At 47.2% G+C, this 17,129-nt stretch overlaps 1 non-coding gene across 1 annotated transcript; it reads right to left on the minus strand.

Moving 5' to 3' along the window:
* Positions 1–1,561: 1,561 nt before the first annotated feature.
* On the minus strand, positions 1,562–16,650 carry LOC100756489. The gene is made up of 3 exons (XR_004769811.1): positions 16,534–16,650; positions 3,518–3,605; positions 1,562–1,649 (listed from the first exon to the last, which is right to left on the minus strand). It is a non-coding gene; the product is annotated as an uncharacterized LOC100756489 (transcript).
* Positions 16,651–17,129: the final 479 nt, after the last annotated feature.

The following is a 17,129-nucleotide window of genomic DNA, read 5'->3' on the forward strand; positions in this document are numbered from 1 at the left end:
TAACTGAGACCCTCCCTAACTAAGAGAGACCCTCCCTAACTGAGACCCTCCCTAACTGAGACCCTCCCTAACTAAGAGAGACCCTCCCTAACTGAGAGAGACCCTCCCTAACAGAGAGAGACCCTCCCTAACTGAGACCCTCCCTAACTGAGAGAGACCCTCCCTAACAGAAAGAGACTCTCCCTAACTGAGACCCTCCCTAACTGAGAGAGACCCTCCCTAACAGAGAGAGTCCCTCCCTAACTGAGACCCTCCCTAACTAAGAGAGACCCTCCCTAACTGAGACCCTCCCTAACTGAGACCCTCCCTAACTAAGAGAGACCCTCCCTAACTAAGAGAGACCCTCCCTAACTGAGAGAGACCCTCCCTAACTGAGACCCTCCCTAATTGAGACCCTCCCTAACTGAGATCCTCCCTAACTAACTGGCCACCATTTTCCGGAAATGGTGGGAATTTCAGAGTCTGCTTTTCTTCTGTGAATTTGAGGCACAATGGGAGTTTTAGGGAATTTTTCAGACAGTCTTATTGTGAATTTAAGCAATGCCAAGTAAGTGTCCTTGGTGTCACGTGATGTCCAGTCTGTAAAGGAAGCTATGGAACTCAAGGACTTCACTAATCCAGACCAACCCAGAGTGATTCTTAGGAGAGCCTGCCTTCATGCAACCGCCCCTCCTCCTCCTCCTCCCTGCTCCTCACTGCACCCCCCCCTCCTCCTCCTCCTCCTCCTCCTCCTCCTCCTGTTCCTCACTGCACCCCTCCCTCCCTCCTCCTCCTCCCTGCTCTTATGAGCAGCACTTCCAGGTGGCAGCTGAAGCTATGGGCAAAAAAGTAAAGACTTAGGAGATGGGGAATTCCAAGTACTGGATTCTTCTGTTTTTCATGATTTTTTTTTTTTTACTTACATTGTGTGTGTATGTGTTTGCTTATGTGTACATGTGCATATTCATGCCATGGTAAATGTGTGGTAAGAAAACACATTTCCATTCTTCTCCTTTCATCTGTGAGTTAGGAGATGTAACTTAGGTCATCAAGCTTGGCAGAAAGACCCTTAGCCTGTTGAACCATCTTTCTGGTCCTCCTCCTTGTTCTCTGGGACAGGGTCTCTCACTGAGATCTGGACTCACTAAATAGGCTAGGCGGGCTGGGCAGAAAGCCCCAGAGATCCTCCTGTGTCCCCTCCCCAGTGCTAGAATTGCAAGTGTGTGCCACCACTCCCAGCATTTTACATGGGTCCTGAGGGGCCAACTTGGGGTCTCATGCTTGCACAGCAAACATTTTACCAACAGAGCTGCCTACCGCCACCCTTTGTCTTGGTTTCTTTATGATGACCCTATTATCTGGTCTCCTGCATTCATGTCCGTCTCTGGATGCTGGAATCTGAGGACCATCCTAAGGATCCATTTTCCACAGGCCTATCCCCAAAACCCTGATTTGGTCCTGGGCTGAAGATGATACAGATTCCCAGACAGAGCTACAAGGGGAGGCAGTTGTGTGTGTGTGTGTTCATGGAATGAGTAAGCCCTGCAGGTTGAGCCCTTTGGGGGGCAAGGGACACACCCACCTTTTCAGCTATCAGGAAGTCAGAGCGGAGGGCCTCTCGGGTGCAGATGGCACCAAGCAGGAAGGTAAAGATGATGTACAGAAACCACCTGCAAAACCCAAGAGAGTTTCTGTGGGAACCTGTGTCATGAAAGGAGGCCAGCCGTGAAGTCACAGAGCTAGCCTGGGAAGCTGCATTCTGTACTCTTTCTCCTCTGGAACCAAGGCAGCAGCGTTCTCATTCTTATATTAAAGAAGGATGTCGAGGTGGGGAAGTGGGAAGTCCAGCTACCAAGACTTGGTCGGGGTTGACCTGCTGTCCCACAGCCCATCCATCTTCCTCCAAGCAGAACTACCCAGTCATCTCTTGCGCCTCTGGTCTCTAGACCACAGATAACAACACTGAGTATTTTGTCACCCTGGCACAAGCTAGGGTCATCTGAGAAGAGGGAACCTCAGCTGAGAAAATGTCTCTGTAAGGTTGGCCTGTGACCTGTAGGCGAGTGGTGGGGGGCATTTTCTTGATTAATGATTGATGGGGGAGGATCCACTGTGGGTGCCACCATTCCTGGGCAGGTTGAGTAACCCGATTTCCCTCCACGATGGATCATAAACTATAAGCTGAAATAAACCCTTTCCTCCCCAAGGTCATGGTGTTTTATCACAGCAACAGACACAGAAGGGAGAATTAAAAGGCAGAGCCATAGCCTGGCTCTACCACCAAGCTGTGGCCCTGTATGGGAGAATAAGTCACATGATCCTGAGGGCTGCCCATCTAGGCCATGACAGGATACACCAGCCTCTGACTTCTGGCTGGCTGCTCATATGGAACTTTCTTCCTCTTCCTCCCAACACTAGGCTCTCCCTGTCTCTTCATTTCTTCCCAATGCTGTCTCATTTTGCACACATGGCCAGGAGCCCTGTGCCTGATTGGCAGCAATGGAGGCACCGCAGTAGGCGTTTGCAGGTGGCTATTTTAACGTTTTATTTATTTATTTTGGTTTTTCGAGACAGGGTTTCACTGTGGCTTTGGAGCCTATCCTGGCACTCACTCTGTAGACCAGGCTGGCCTGGAACTCATAGAGATCCACCAGCCTCTGCCTCCCAAATGCTGGGATTAAAGGTGTGTGCTACCAACACCTGGCTTTATTTTAACATTTTAAAGTATTGTGTTGTGCAGGTACTGTCAGCATCTCCCATCAGGACCTTATTGCCTTCCCACACCTGTCCAATGAAGGCAGAGATGCACCCTTCTGCCCATACAAGAAAAACAGCAGAAGACTCTAGAGGGTCAGAAACAGACCCAAGGTCATGGCACAGTCTGCTAGTAAGAGCAGCACGATGGGAACTAAACCCCAGAAACCAACAACCCTGGGGGAATAGGAGGGGAAGGAACAGACCCATCTCTGAGCTTCTGCTATTCATCCTAGCATGCAGCATCTCCCTCTATCCATAAGGTGTACACATGTAGACACACACACATACTTAAACACCTACCTACATACACACACTCATGCTTGCGTGCGCGCTCGTGCGTGCACACACACACACACACACACACACTTATAGACACTCAGAAAGCTGACGAACAGGATGCAGACAGTAGTCTGTGATTGCAACATACTTCATCACCATGTTCCCACCACGACCCTGGGAACTCAGTGGTTAAAAAAAAAAATCCCCAAGTTCAAAATGAGGGTGGAGAAGAGGCAGGGTGGTTGAGGGGGTGGGGCAAGGGAAGGGTTTGGTTTGCATTCATGACCTTCCTCCTCCTGAAGCAATCTCAGGCAGGGGGTGTGAAAGGACAGTGTCTGAACCCAGCAGACGTGAATTTTCCGGCCCACCGAGTGTAAAAAGGAGGATTGGAATACGAAATAGGTTGGTCACAGCCAGGGCACTCTCAGAACAAAAGGGGAGTCCCCTCTTCTGCCTGAGGTTTTTCTCTCCCATTCTCCAGCTCACACTGAGGGGAACTTACGAGATGCCGACAGCTGCTAGGGAACCTAGAGGTATGCTGGTGGCAGGCTCCCTCAGGTCTCCTCCCATGTTGAAGCCAGCCATGACGCCTGAAAGACACCCAGACATGGGATGAAGTGAGGCAGGGTACTCTGTGAAGCAAATAGCTCTCCCCAGGGTGGTCCCTTCCTCTCCTCTGGGCCCTTTCCTGTTAGCTGCCATCTGCAACAGTGCAAGCAGGCCAAAGCTCCATCTCCCCTGGCAACTGGGGAGGCATCTGCAGGGCGGTGAAAGGGACCTTTGTGGATTGTGCTGTGCTCAAGAGGAAATCCCTCCTAGCTCTGAAAGCATCTTATCACTCTGTGGAAAGTATCAAGGATGAGGGAGGGTGCTCACCGCCACACAAAGGTCCTGATGCCCCATGCTGAGCTCTGCCTGCTTAGCTAGGACAATGCCCAAAGTGGCTCCTAGGAACAAAAGGCCTGTGTATTTCTTCTGCTGCCAGCTATTTCACGGAGGGTTCAAGTACTCCCAGGGCCAGGTATCACCCAGCAGCCAGGACCAAGTGCCATGTTCAGAGCTCCTGACCTACCAGAGGGCTCCAAATGACAAAAATCTGTGGCAATCAGCGATCACTGTGTCAGTCTCCTTTATCTTATTACCTCCAGTCCCCAAGAACACCAATAGAGGCAAGTGGATGTCCAGTCTACTGTATATGGAAAGTTCCAGGACAGTCAGAGCTACATAGTAAAAACCTGTCTCAAAAAACTAAACCCCCCTCAAAAAAGTAATGAAAATTAATTCATCCCTCCTGGTGAGGGACCAATAGCACAGCTGGGGAGGAGGGAGATATTTCCTCTCTCTAGACATACTCAACAGGACAAAGTGAGATGAGGGCCCAGCACATGAGTGCTCTATCAACTCAGTGTGAAGGGAAATGTCACCATGAAACTCTTGACACAGCAGGTGGAGATGGAGGCAGGAGGAGCATGGCCCTGAAAGAGATTTTAGTCGACTCAGGGATGACATGGGTCTGATACCACCATTGTAGACTGACACTCAGCCTGCAGAGCTGGATAAGTGCTTTGTGCAAATTTTCTTTCTGTTAAACATTTACCACAACCACACCAGAAAATGGGAATTATTCCCTTGTTTTATGGGAAAGCTCTAGAAAAGTTGACTGAAACAGCCTAAAGGTTCACATTTGGTAACTGGCAAAGCCATGCTTCAGCCCTAATCTGTCTGACTCTGATAGTACCATTTCTAATGCCTCTGCTGTGATGCCTTAGGGAACCCTGGAGTAGCAGAGTGAGGGCTTGGGGCCAGGAAGCTACAGGGGGGCTAGTTCAAAAGAACCCTGAATGTTGGACTAAGAATTGACTCTACACACATTTTTGTCCCGGGTACTCTACCACTAAGAGTTTTCCCAAATAGCCAGGGGTACTACTGCGCTGTGTTGTCTGTACTTGGCACAGCCGAAAGTCATCTGGAAAGAGGGAGCCACAATTGAAGAATTGTCTCAATCAGATTGGCCTGTGGACATGTCTGTGAGGAATTATCCTGGTTGATGACTGATGTGGGAGGGCCTAGCCCACTGTGGGAGGCATCATCCCTATGCAAGTGGGCCCTGGGCTAAGTAACAAAGCTAGCAAGCAAGCCAGCAAGCAACATTCCTCCATGGTCTCTGATTCACTTTCTCCCTCCAGGTTCCTTCCTTGACTTCCCTCAGTGATGTACTGTTGTTACTAGAAAGTATAACCCAAATGTACTGGTCAGGTGTCTGTTAACTTGACACAAGCTAGAGTCATCTGGGAGGAGGAAGCTCAAGTTAAGAAAATGCTTCTGTAAGATCAGGCTGTAGGAAAGCTGATTGATGGGAGAAGGCCCAGCCCATGGTGAGTGCGGCTACCTCTGGGCTGGTGATCCTGGGTTTTATAAGAAAGCAGGCTGAGCAAGCCGTGGGGAACAAGCCAGGAAGAAGCACTCCTCCAAGGTCTCTTCATCAGCTCCTGCCTCCAGGTTCCTGCCATGTTTGAGTTCCTGTCCTTCCTTCAATGATGAACAGTGATGTGGAAGTGTAGGCCAAATAAACCCTTCCCTCTCCAACTTGCTTTTCCATCATGCTGTTTCGGCACAGCAATAGAAACCCTAACTAGGACATCAAATAAACCCTTTTCTCTTCCGAATTTCTTTTGGTTGGACTGTTTTATCACAGCAACAGAAAAGCAAACCAGAATACCTATGAATAAAGGTGTAACTAACAGGTTTATAAATGTGGTGATTTTGTGTGTGTGTGTGTGTGTATGTGTGTGTGTGATCTAATAAAGCTTGCCTGAAGATCAGACAGGATGACCCCTTCCAGTCTGAGGTAGAGGTAAGAGCTAGTGGCTAGCCACTTTGCTCTTCTGATCTTCAGGCCAGTTTTATTCCTTAGATTACAAACAGCACATCACTACATAGAAATACTTATTTAAGCAGTGAAAATTACAAACTATCTCATGTCTAAAGCTAGAGGGTTGGCTAAGTAAATGATGATGATATGCCTTCAAGAAATACTAGGCTTCAGAGTCAGTGTAGGATATGCTGTGACATAGAAGGGCGGGCTCAGCTATTGTTTAAAGAGACTTAGCAGAAACAGAACATATGGCATATTCCCATTGTTATCAGAGAGAGAGAAGGGGAACAGACTCAGTCCATGAAGTTCTTGGACACAAAGAATAGACCTGAGTTTGAGGCTCTAGCACCCACATAAAGAGGGAATGGTAGCATACACCTAAGATACCAGCCCTGGGAAGGTCAAGACAGCAGCACCCCTGGGGCTTGTGGCCAGACAGTCTAGCTGAATGGGCCAGCTCCAGATTCAGTGAGGAAACCTTGTCTCAGAAAACAGGATGGAGAATGACAAAGGAAGACACACAATGTAGACCTCTGGCCTACACCCTGTCACACACACACACACACACACACACACACACACACACACACACACACACACGGAGCTAGAACATGTTTACAAATATTAATCATATTATTTCTGTATGATGGAAGAACTTTTTTTTCTACAATTTGTTTGTTTTCCCAGTGTTTTACAATGATCATTTTTTTTATCTTTGTTTCTGGCGGGGTCTCCTGCTCAGGCTGACTCTATGTACCTTCCAAGTGCCAGGATGACAGGCTCTTGCATACAGAGCTGCTGCTCCAAACTGGGGCCTCGTGCATACAAGGCAAACACTGTCAATATATATAAGTCAATATATATAACTACATATAAGCTCAAGACAATTTTCCACTATGGGTTGGAACAACAATAAGGTTGGAAATGATGTGGCAGGCCATTCATGTTTTCTTTCTATTAATTCCCCTTCTCCTTAAAGAAACTAGTAAAAAGGTGTTGGTGGGATTAACGAGTGTCTCTATGCAGAGAGAATGAATCTACTCTAAGAAGACAAAACGTCTCCTGTTTGGGACACAGAGACAATTAAAAACAACTGCTTGAAAGGGTTGGAAAGGGCCGCTTTGGAAGGCTCCTAGGGAGTCTCAGTACATGGCCTGAGGGCTGCCAGGCTGCCAGGCTGCCAGGCTGCCAGTGTGGATGCTGTACCTCGATGGAAGCCCCGCCCACAAATCATCCAGGCACACAAATGTGTTGTGCTTGCCCTCCCATCTAGCAGGAAAACAGTACTGAACAACTTATAGCACAAGAACCCACATAACCAGAGCTCACCAGATGAGGATTGAGAACCACAACCAATAAACAAAAGCCTGAATAAACACGGAACAACCCCGATGGGAGAAACACATAAGTAAGTCGTGGCTGAGAGAATTTTGGAGAAAAACATTAATTAGTAGTTCCGGATACATCCAAGAGGAATATCCTTCCAGCAAAATGAAAATGCTGAGGAAAAAAATTCCAAAAAGAAAGAATTATTAAAAGTTTAAAATGTGATCATCAAAGTTAAATATGCCATAGATCTGGGCTGGTGAGATGGTTCTGTGGGTTGAGGCATTTGCCACCAAGTTTGACAACCTGAGTTTGATCCCTGAGACCCACGTGGGGGAACATATAATTAATTAATTAATTAATTTTATAATTTATTTTACAATAAACTGTAAATGTCATAGATCTGAAAAATAAAATTAAGTGTATCCCCTTGGCATGTAGGATAGAAATAGACAAGGGTAGGAAAGTTCAGGAAATCAGAGAGAAATTTGAGATTATAGTAGCCAGAGAACAGAGAGAGAACAGAAACAGAGAAGATAAAAGAAAATGCCAGGATAAGAGATAGCAGTTTCCCCAAATGAAGAAGACCCCTGTCTTCATTCCCATTACTTCCCAGCACCTAAATACATCATTGTGCTATTCCCAGAGAAATCCAAGTGCTGCCAAGGGGAAAACAAAACAAAACCCTGAACATTAACATGAGAACTAAAAGCCGACCAGAATCGGGCTTCTCATCAACACTGAATTCTTTTTTTAAAAGATTTTATTTATTTATTTATTTATTTATTTATTTATTTATTTATTTATTTATTATGTATACAGTGTTCTGGCATGTTTGCCTACACGCTGGAAGAAGACACCAAATCTCATTACAGATGGCTGTGAGCCACCCTGTGATTGCTGGGAATTGAACTCAGGACCTCTGGAAGAGCAGCCAGTGAGCTTATCGTCTGAGCCATCCCTCCAGCCCCCAACACTGAATTCTAAAAACACTAATTTTGAAATTTGTAGCGAAGATTGTTTTTAAACTAGAGTTTTTGCCAGGTTATCAATTACGGAGAAATAAAGTTAAGCCGACAAGAGCTCAGAAACTTCCCATATCATTTCTGAGAAAGCTGCTAAAGTATGTACTCCAGCAAAATGAAAATGTCAGTCACAAGGGGGGAAAGAGCAGCAGTAATAACTCAGGATTGACAGGAAGCCCCAGGATAACAGAGAAGGATAGAGGTCCTGGGTAAGAAATACATGACTCAATAGGGATGGAGCACGGACATACGCAATAACCTTTAAGAGATGTGTAGATTGCTTGTTTGGCAGCAAGAAAAGAAAATGTTATTGAAAATCTAGGAAAAGCAACAACAACAACAAAAATCCAAGGTCTAAATATGAAGAAAACTAAGAAGTGACTTGAGCTTAACTAACTGGAGGTAAGAAAGTTAATTCATCTAGCCTTATTAAGAATATTCCAGCCACGCATCGGTGGTGCATTCTGAGACTGTGTTTTCTGTAGCTTAGAATATGCAGATACAATTGCCTCCCCGGGGCCAAGTCCTGTTGCTGTGGACTCAGCTAGAGAGCTGAGCCCCACTGCTTGCTGCCAGATCAATCTGATGTCAAGGGCTGTATTTCCCAGGCTCTAGCTCTACCCCAAACAACACTCCTTCCATGGTTCTCCTAAATCAGGGCCCTTTGGCAAGGTCCCCACCATTACCAGTTGACTGGCTGCCGGGCCTCACTGGTTATCATGTTGTCTCCTTCCTCTGCAAGGACTCCATTCTGCCCCCAAGTCCCCAGCATGGCTGGCCATTCACTCAACTTTAGGAGACTGTACACTGTCCTATCCCTGCCCACTTTTTAGTCCTGTGGTTTCTTGTGTCATGGTCACACCTTCCTTCAGATCGCTAATGGAAGTTAATGCCTGGGGGCCGTGAGAACCCCAAATAAGTGACTAATTCATGCTTATTCTCTTTTAGCTCCAGACAGGTTCTGTATCAGTAGCAAATGCCCATTTGGTCATTGTGGAAAGAGCTGGGCACCCGCTCAGTGGGAAGAGAAAAGATGGACACTCACAAACCAGACAAGAATGAGACAGACCCAGAAGATGGTGTCCCAGAAGGGAATCATGGGTGATGCCTTCTGGCCCAAGCATGACTCTTTCTGCAGTCCTCACCTCCTCAAAGCTGTAAGAATGCCGATGGGACAGATAGTATCAAACAGGGCCTTGCAAATGCCAGGGCTCTGGCAAGGTTTGCTGGCTTCAGCACAGGGATAGCCCCGGGACATCATGGGTCCTCTCTTGAGTGCTTGAGAAGCAGTGGGGTTCACTGTTTATCATCTGGGTGAACGGCAGTAGACCTCAAGTAAACATAGGGTGGGGCCTTAGCAGGAATTTGTGCAAATGAGGGACCTTGAAGCCAAGGCTTCATTGACTTCATGGAAGGTGCCGCAGCATTCCTCCAAAGGTTCACATGTTGGAAACTGAAGTGAAAAGTTCATGTTATCTGAGCATGGTGGTGCCCTTCTATAATCCCAGCATTTGGAGGACAAAGGCAGGAAGATCAGCTGTACAGCAAATCCCCGGATAACCTGGGCTATGTTGGAGGGGGAGGTTGTATCCAAGGCATTTGGAGACGAAACTTTTGAGTGTTAATTAGGATAAGAAGTCATAAGAATGGGACCACATGGTGACATTGGTGGCTTTATAAGAAGAAAACACTAAAGAGTATGGACCAATAGTAAAGCACTTACTCAAGATGTATGAAGACCTGGGCTCTTCTCTTTGCATCATATAACACTAAGAACAGAAAGCACTGTCTAGCCCAGCGCAGTGGTACATGCCTGTAATTCCAACACTAGGAAGGTAAAGGAGGGATGATAACCGGGTTGGGGTGTAGAGAAAATCAGAGCTAGCACGCTTTGCTATGCCTCACCATGTGGCGTCCTCAAGAATGTTCTCACAATTCACTAGGCTTTTATCAGATGCTGATCAGATGTGTTCTTGAACTTTTCAGCCTCCAGAATCATGAGTCGACTAAACTTCTGTTCTTTATAAATTACCCAGTCTTAGGTATTTTGTGATAGCAATAGAAAACAAACTAAGGTCAACTCTGTTTCTCACAGACCCAGGGAGGGTTTAAATGAAAGGCTTATATATCAAGAGCTCAGCATAGTATGTAAGAGCTCAGCATAGTATGTAACATAATTGGCTATAACAATAACAATTATAATAGTTTGATAAATTTATTTCTATAAAATTATCAAACAATTTTCCTGCCCAAAGTACGTCAGAATGGTGTGGCGTCTGTCACATCCTTTCTTGGTCCTCTCTAGTCCTTAAGCCTGGAGTCTGCCCTCTAGTCCAGCAGGTGCTTGTCCTCATTCACGACAGACAACATTCGAGGGGGGGGTGGGGAAATAGCTTGAAGGTTGGATGGTTAGTCAGGTCAGCCCTAATAGCCTGGGTCAGGGAGGGGAGTGACTGGGCCATAAGCAAGGGGCAACCAGGATGTAGATCCTGCAGACAGACAGCTTCCCAGGGCACATGTGTGTAAACAGGAAGTTGGGCTCAAGAGTCAAGGGCATCACAGAAATAGACCTTGACAAAGACGATGGCTGTGGACATTCTGGTAAAAAGCTGTTGGTTTCCCACCAATTTCTTTATGCTGGGTGTGGTCAGCCACAGCCCCAAGTGCTGACTGTGGCCAAAGAACCTCTTATCCTTTCCAGTAAGAGGTTGGGATTTGAGGACAAGGTTTCAGTGACTCCATCCAACTGGTATTTTTCTCAGCAAGCTCCCGCCTCCTCCAATGAACTGTGGTCCTGGGTTCCTGGAGTGGCTGCCTCTGTGAGGGTGTGTTTGGGAAAACCCTGTATGGAGGGATGTTTGGAGTTGGAGAGTTTGGTGGTACAGCTTGGAGAAGGAAACTGCCCCTATTCCCACCCCTGCAACCCCTACCACAGGGTGCGGTGGGGCCAGCTTGGTGAGAACAGGAGGTCAGGCTTCATAAATACAGTGGGGCCACCACCCCTACCACTCTGCTGCTCCTCTGAAGTCACCCCCACCTTGAATAAAGTATCTAGGTTACAGACATGGCTCTGGGAGTGGGAATGCACCAAAATGTTTATTCTTCAAAACTCCCTTCTCCACAGCCAGGAAGAGGATGGTGCAGGGAGGGAGCCCCAGCCATGACTCACTCACAGCTAATCCCTGGCAAATCTATCACCATGGAAACTGCCAATCATCCATGCTTTTCATAGCTCAACCGAACATCTGCCAGGAGAAAAAACAAGTGGTGCAGATCGTTCACCCTGCCTCCATGTTTACTTTGGGGCCCTAGCAAACAGAGTCAGGGGAGAATAGCTTGGTCCCCTCTCTGCTTCCTAATTAGCTGTATGATCTTCATCAGGTCCTTCCCAAGCCTTTATGCACCCTTCCTTCCCCAGTCAGGAAAACAAACTCGGATCAGAGGTTCTCAGCCTGGTTGAGAGCTGCCGAGGAGGCCCTAAGTTGGCACATAGAAGCCTGTGTGGCAGACACGCTCTTCAGTGTGATAATTTTACATGTGGACTGTTACAAAATAATAATTTCATAAAGTGCAAAAAAATAAATCTGTGTTTGTGAATATATGTCTGTGTTGGGGAGTGGATGCCTGTTCATGTGTGGGGTGTGGCCGTGTGTGTGTACCATGGGACATTCGTGGCAGGCAGACAGAGGACAACCTTGGAACATCAGCCCTCACCTTTCCACCTTATTTGAGATAAAGTTCCTGCAAAAAAAAAACAGGTTAGCTGACTTGTACCTTCTAGAGATTCGTGTGTCTCCACTGCCCATCTCCCGGAGGCTCGCTGGGACTGTAGATGCTTGCACTCCTGTGTCTGGATTTTATGTGGGCTTCAGTGACCAGAACCCAGGTTAGCAGGCTTGCTTGGCAAGCACTTTACCCAGCAAGCCTCTGTCTTAGAAAATACATCTCAACCAATATTCTTAGTTGTCTCAAAAGAAATACAGACACCCTCCCTGGAACAGAATTTGCATTGTGATTATCAAGAGGGTAAAGTGATTTAAAAGACAGTAAGTTGAAGAGACTGGGATATATCTTAATGGTAGAGTTTCTGTTCCTAGCAACACACACACACACACACACACACACACACACACACACACACACACAAACATGAAAATGAGAGAAAAGGTAGCAAGTTGAGTGGCTGGCCTGGCAACTGATCTCATGTTAATTCAGCTCAACTCTCCCTGCCAAGTGGCATTCCCAAGCTGCAGGCCACTGCTGATTCTCATCTGGAGAGGAGGCTCACCACCATATCACTTAGACCAGGCACTGCTCCCCTATTTTACTCACCAACTAGGAGAGCATCAGGACCACAGCCTCCTGGGGACCCAGTGACACTCTGGGAGAACAGCATTATGAGCAGCCACGGTGAGGTGAGCCTCCTGTCCAGGCACAACAGCTACCCTGGCCTCTCTGGCTCAGGGTCTTCACCTGGTGGGAACTCTCTGCCAGGCCCAGGAAACTCATGGAACCCCTTGTCCAGTGTCTTGGAGGGGTGGGGCAGGAGGGACCAGTAAGCAGTTTTAAATGTTAATCTCTTTTTTTTTTCATTTCTTCCCTTTTCCCTCATTCTTTTTCTGTCCATTCAAGAGGAAGCTCAGCTAGATTTGATTGGTGGCTTTGGTGAAGATGTGCAGAATTCACCCAACTATTGTTCAGGTTTGTTCCTCCACAGCCCAGGGTCCTTATGATGTTTCACAGATTCAAAATAGTAGAAGAGAATCGGGCAGATGGCTGGTGACAGCTTGGGGAACCAGAACAGGAACTACATCACTCGTGGGGACAAATCAAATAAAATTACAGGGGTCCCTTGTTCAAAATCAATGAAGAATTTTAGCAAAAGCAAAGCATTACACCAAGGGGAGGCCCTTCTCTCAGTGGGAGCTTGTGTGAATGTGCTGGTCACACCCTAGGGCAGAACAACTCCCCATCACATTCACATAGAAGATTGGCCCTAGGGTTAGGAGTAAGGAAAGGTAGGCCCACAGAATCTGAGATAATAAGGACCCTGGACCCACTCCCTGGCAGTACTGGGGGGACCCCAGAGAACCAAGGGTCTGGGAAATACTTAGGCCCTAAATGTAGGGCTCTCAAATTCAGCAGGTTTCTCGTCTCCCAAAGCAGCTTAAAGGCAGCAGAAACATGAAGGCCCTTCAGAGAGGACCTGGGAAGGCCTGGCTCTGTACGCAGATACACAACAGCAAGACCATCTAAAGTGCCTTGGCACTGGGTAAGAGCCCCAAAAGCTGGAACTGATGGAACCATGGCAGCACTGGGTAGAGACATCCTGAATGGCCTGACCAGCGCTGGCTTTGAGTCACAGGGGTAGGGATGAATCTTAAGTCACCCTGCTGGGTGGAAGCTTGAGTCAGAGACAGACTCTCTCCGTTTTAGAAAATGAAAGAGATACATTGTTCCGCCCAACCAGGACCTGCACACCAGGAGTCTACCTACACAGCCCTAGTTTCAGGCTCATTTCCAAGGTTGGGGATGGAGTAGAGGGGTGTATCTCACAACAGAGTGGTCAGGTGGTAGAGTTGAGAGCAAGTGAAGAGAATCCAGTGCTATTTGGAAGGTAAACTTGTCAGGACTTGGAGAGTTCTAGGAGGAAGATGGGAGTAGTAGGGCTAAGTCCCTGCTGCTGGACACCATCCCTGAGAACAGGAAGGAAAGAGAAAAGCCAGTTGGAGGAGGGAAGAAAACAGTTTGGTTCTGAATTCATTGGGTCTGAAGCATCCCAGATGCTATACAGGCCACTGAAGAAACTGTGGGGTGTGCTGAGGAGAAGCCTGTGCTAGCTGGGTGAATGTGGGAGTCCTCTCAGCTTTGTGGGTGATCACTAAATAAGGGGATTGGGAAAGATTAAGAAAAACCGGCTGGGGAAATGGCTCTGATGGTAAAGTGCTTGCTGTGTAACTGGAGGACCTGACCCAATCTCTAAAATTCATGTGACAAAGCCCGGTATGGTCCATGTGCTTGTTGTACCAATACTGGAGAGTCAGGGGCAAGCAGGTCCTTGGAATTCACTGGCCTGCCAGCCTGGCCAACTTGGCAAGTTCTAAACTGGAAAGAGACCTGGTCTCAGCAACCAAGGTGGCTAGAACCGGGGGAATGACACCTGAGGTTGTCCTCAGCCTCCATACGCACACCCATCCATACATACACACTCACACACAAAAATAAGGGAAAGAAGAGAAGGGCTAGGCATAGCTTGAGAAAGCCAAACATCTGACAGGCAGACAGAAGAGGAGATGAGAGCAGGGGCAGGGAAGGCACTAGTGGTGTGTGACGGGCATTCAGACGGAAAGGGAAGCAGTGGCTAGCGGGAGGTCAAATAAAGCAGGAAATCAGACACACTCACTGCTTAGTACCACAGAAGCCACCCATGACCTCGGAAGGATCCCTTTCATTTGGGGAGGCTCTCGGGAGAGTGTGGCAGAGTTGAGCAGGAGGCAGTAGGAAATACAGATAGGATCGACCTCACCTTGGGCCTTTACCAGAGAAGAGGGTAGGGTTGGGCAAGATGGTTAAAGTTAAGTGTTTCTTTCATTTAAACAGCTTTATTCAAGCATAACTCAGACTCAGTAAACTGCATGTTTTCAAGGAGAGAGTCAGATACACTGTGAAGCTACCAGCATAACCCAGAATGTATTCTTCATCCTGAAGTGTCCTGAGCCCAGCAGGCCCTCCCTCAAATCCCCTTACCTCTGTCCCCAGGCATCCTCCTGCTAACTAAAGCCCCACTTCTTCTAGAATGTTATATAAATAGGGTTTATGTGATTTTACTTTTTTAACATTTTGCGTCTTTTCTGTCTGACTTGCTCAGCATAATTATTCTCAGGCGTATACACACACACACACACACACACACACACACACACACATATATATATATAATATATATATATATATATATATTTGCTGCATATATCAATGCCTTCCTTTTATACTGCTCTTCCTGCTGTGTGGCTATACCAAAACTTATCTACATACAATGTTGATAAGCATTCCAGAAATTTTCATTTGGGGACTCTATAAATTAAGCCGCTCTGAATATTGTATTTCATTTTTATTTATTTATTTACTTACTTACTTACTTATTTGTGTGTGTGTGTGTGTGTGTGTGTGTGTGTGCGCGCGCGCGCGCGCGCGCGCGCGTGTGCATGCACTGAGTGCAGTGCCTGTAGAGACCAGAAGAGGGCATCTGACACCCCCCCCCCCCCCCGGAACTGGGGTTACAGGCAGTTATGAGCCATGTAGGAGCTGGGAGCCAAACTCTCATCTTTTGTAAGAGCAGTAGGTGCTCCTAACCATTGAGCCATCGCTCTAGCTCACATTAAGTTGCTTTGAATTTTCACATACAAGTCTTCACTTGCTTCCAGATAATTAGAGGTGGAACAGCTGGATATATGGAATTTTTAAGAAATGGTCAAACTTTTCTAAAGTGGTGTGACCATTTTGCGCTCCCATCAGTAGGACAAGTGAGTACGGATTCGCACTTCCCTCCAACATCTGTATGGCATCTCTTTCATGTTAGACATCCCAGGAGCTTCTCCTTTCCCCGCCCCTTTGCCTATGTGGGGGAAAGGGTACCAAGTAAGGACATGGCGTGAGCATGTAGGAAGCAGAGGACAGGAGACAGCTGGCTCCAGATCAGCAACAGAGATACTCTTCTGGTCTGTGCTCTGGAGACAGCCCTGTCCTGAGCATTTCCCCATGGGCCACCTGTCGCACGTTAGCTTCCTGCCTTCTGGGCCAGGGATCCACACATGAGGCAGAAGGTTCTCCTATTGTCTCCTCCACGTAAAGCAGAAAGCGGGGAAGGCAGGATAAGTAGGTACAATCCCTGCCCAGGGACCTCATTTCTCTGATCCCTGGGAGAAAACACAATGGACCACAGGGCAGGGTAGGGACACAGTCCAAACTCATTCTAGAATGACAGAGGCAGTTTGTCCTGCTTAGGAACCCATCCTGTCCTGCCTGAAGAGAAATAATCCCCTCCTACTAATTTGATCAATATATGTAATTTGTATAAAGGAATGAAGACTGTTGAAAGCAGGTCAAGGCCTCCCAGAAATTAGGACCAGTCAAACCCATTGTGAAAATAATGGATTTTTAGTCAGAGCTAACACCGTCACCAAGTCAGCTACACATTCCAAGAGAGCATGCAGGTCAACTGTGATGCTATGCTTGGGGAATCAAGCGTTTACAACCCTAAGGTAAGAGTGAGAAAGAGCCGAGAGCACCTACCTGTAGCTGCCGGGAAGAACACCCCAAACACAGTGAAGAAAGACTCCCCAGGGCTGTACTCTGGCAGAGTGTTGCTCTCTAGCAGTTCTGGGGAGTATCCAATAAAGCCATGTTCTGAAAGGACATGAAGGATGCAAACTGGGCTGAGTGACCAGGAACTGCACAGTACCCAAGGAGATAGCATTCATTGTTTAAGCATGGCAAATATTTGTTTCTTTTTGAGACAGTGACACACTCTGTAGCCCACGCTGGCTTAGAACATACTGTGTAGTCTGGGCTACCCCCAAATTTACTGTGATTCTCCTGCCTCAGCCTCCTGAGTTTCTGGGATTATAGGCATAAGCCACCACGTGCAGGCGCAGGTGTGTAATACTGAACATTCAAAGGCAGGGTGTGGCAACAGAAAGAGAGACTTGGAAGACTGACTTGTGTATCTGTACCTACAGCTATACAGGGATGACATGGCATAGAGAGCAGTGGTTAGCTCAGGGCACGGAAGACTTCATCTTTGCTTTATAGATTTCAGAATGGCGACAGCATCTTTCAATGAGGGTATATTTACGCGATTGCTTTCCATAAAAACAAATGCCTGCTTG

Source organism: Cricetulus griseus, chromosome 4 (genome assembly GCF_003668045.3).
Source record: "Cricetulus griseus strain 17A/GY chromosome 4, alternate assembly CriGri-PICRH-1.0, whole genome shotgun sequence".
In the NCBI taxonomy this organism is placed as follows: Eukaryota; Metazoa; Chordata; class Mammalia; order Rodentia; family Cricetidae; genus Cricetulus; species Cricetulus griseus.